This window comes from Oryza glaberrima, chromosome 1 (genome assembly GCF_000147395.1).
Source record: "Oryza glaberrima chromosome 1, OglaRS2, whole genome shotgun sequence".
Classification (NCBI taxonomy): Eukaryota; Viridiplantae; Streptophyta; class Magnoliopsida; order Poales; family Poaceae; genus Oryza; species Oryza glaberrima.
Window position 1 is genome coordinate 16927943 of NC_068326.1, and position 2953 is coordinate 16930895.

Here is a 2953-nt window from a genome sequence, read left to right on the forward strand (position 1 = left end):
GCCGTGCACCCGGTCCACCGCTAACCCTAGCCGCTGACGCAATAAATCCTCTTTTCCTTTTCAAAAATAATTCATTATTGCGTCATAATTCAATTAAAATCCATATAAGTGTTTTAATCCGATTTAATCTTTAAAAATTCATAACTAATTCATCTTAGCTCGGATTTAGTTGGTTCAAGTCTCTAAATTTTTCTAAAATTGAGATCTACATGTTAAAAATATCCACATGTACTGTTCATGCTTGTTTATGTGCTGTTTTAGTGTTTTGCTCTTTTCTGTTTAGATTCCGACGTTTCCGGAGAGTCCGTTTTCGCAGGAGAAGAATTTGAAGAGTTCCAAGGCCAGCAAGGCAAGTCACACAGATCCCAAACAACCCCTTTGAGCATGTTGATCCCGTTTAAAGCTATTGTTTCTATTCAACTATTGCATTTATTTTCGAATGTCATTGGGTGGAATTAACCTATTGTTTGTTATAGCCCTTTTGTTCTTGATTACTTTATTCCTTGATACCTTGGGTTCTTATAAATTGACTAGTTGAGCTTTATATATTGGTTCAGCTAGATATTAGATGTGATTGCTTAGCCATGCTTAGAAACATTAGCACACTTTTGGGATAACTTATGACTCACTATTATTCAATGATGGCTTAATGATAACTCATGATGGTTAATCATGATTGGTTAATTAATTAATTTGCCAACTAAAACCTGTTAATGGTGGGTTGTGAGCACATGGTTTTGATGGTCGTGCTCATGACAATTAAGGATCGGTTCACGAGTTTCGGTTGTGAAACATTAACCGTGCCAACCACAAGCCAGCGTGGGCAACGGCTTTACCTTTTGTATAGCATAGTTCATTGCGGGGCACCAGACTGAGAAGTGGCGGAGATAAGCCCACGGGGGTCGCTGGGGAGTCCATGCCTTGTTTATAAGGGGGTGATTATGATCCAGGAACGGTGCGCTGTGGTGGATTGTGTTGTGCGAGGGGTACTGTCACAGCTCCTTTCTGAGGTAACGTGGTGGTATCAAGGCGCATGGTGACATGTCGTGGGGCTGTGTCTTGTGGGTACAGTGGTACACCTCTGGCCAGAGTAAAGCTATTCGAATAGCCGTGCCCGCGGTTATGGGCGGGTTTAACAATGTCTTTCGTGATTAGTCTCATACCTCTCATCATAATAAAAGATACTATGACTGGTAATAATTTGATTAGCTCCTGGTTTGGAATGGAATATTCCTGGTTTGGAGATAGAACTGTGCAGCCGGGATTGGTTGTTCAGAATGGTTGGGCCTATGCAACAGGGTATGTTGTATAGCGTTGGAATAATATTGTTTAATTATTACTCAACTGTTTTACTAAATTCTGAAATGTTTATTAAATGCTGTTTATGCAAATGAAACCCTATTATGCCATCCTTTGTTATCCTGTGCACTTGCATATTTGCTGCGTGGCTTGCTGAGTATGTCGTATACTCACCTTGCAATCATTCATCAGAGGAGGAGTTCTACAGTGATGCTGATGGTGTGGAGGATTAGGTGTAGCCCTGGTCAAGCTGCCTGTGGAGTGGAATCGTCTGCGCCGTTTATCTTATTTTCCGCTGCTTAGATCTTTATTGATTGAGAGGAACTATCTACCTCTGTAATGACATTTTATTCGCTTATTAATTAGAGTAATAATTGTACTCTATTATCAATTTGTTATTGTGTGCCTCGGCTGATTCCTGGACGAGGGTTTGCGCACATGTAAGCGTTTGGAATTTTGGATAGAAATTCCGGGCGTGACAAGTTGGTATCAGAGCCTCCTTGACCCTAGGTTATGCCAAATGGTTACCCATAGAAGCCCTCTAAAAATATTGGAAAAATAGAACTATTCTCCTCTCTTTCTCTTTTAATTAAACCAAACAAATGGCACATGCAGTTTATAATTCCTTTAATTGTTCTCATTTAAAAATTTATTTATTATTAATCCTGTGCTATTAGTACCGTACATCTATTACCGTACTAATGGCTCATTTACGAGCAAAAGTTTTACAACATTATTTTATCTTGTTACAATGAAATAAATTTAGCAGGTTGATTTTATAACTTTTCTTTTATGATGAAACCTGTTGTTCAAAAGTGCAAAATTTGTGATCCTGTTTCCAACTGTTTCAACTTATCTTGCAAGCTTGGTTTACCTTATTTACTTATCTTTTACTTTGATTTTCTAAATTTATTCAAATTAATCCAAAAACTTGTGCTATTAATTGGACAAACGTCTTAACTCCCTCCTTTCACTTGTCTTTAGATGCCGCACTACAAGCCTGAGTACTTGTTTGGTGTTGAGGGATTTGTCCAGGAGTTGCGTACGATGTCCTTTGCCATAGGATTTGGGACTGCCCCTATGTATGCCCAGATTCCACATGATCGGGATGAAGAGAAGTGTCGAGTCAAAGCCACCTTAAACAGTAATAGTGAAGATATCCCATCAGTGATGTTCGAAGCTGGAGGGGGAAATTATATTCATACATGTCAGGAGGTGGCAAGGATCGCCATAGGAGAGCTCCGTGATCGCTACAGTGATCAGTTGGCCGACACTGAGTATCGCTACCATCCTCGCCAACCCCAGGGAAGTGACCGTGGCAGCTACCTTGAGACTGAGGGGATTGAGAATGATGCTACCACAAGGCATTTGGTTGAAATGCTGTGGGCTATGGATGAGACCCGCGCGGAGGTTGTGCTAGCAGCTCAAGATCGTGAAGACCGGAATCGTGGAAAGATTTGCAAGCTAGAAGACAAGGTGGATCGTTTGGAGAAAGAACTAGCCGCATTGAAGGGGGAAGCACCGCCGCAGAAGGCCAGGGTTCGTCTTACCGCAAGGAAGAGAGCTCTATTCGTCCCTCGCTACCAATTGGCGCCAAAGGTCCGTGTGGTGGAGAAAGAAGTTACCCCAGCCCTAGCAGATCCTCCGGTCGTCA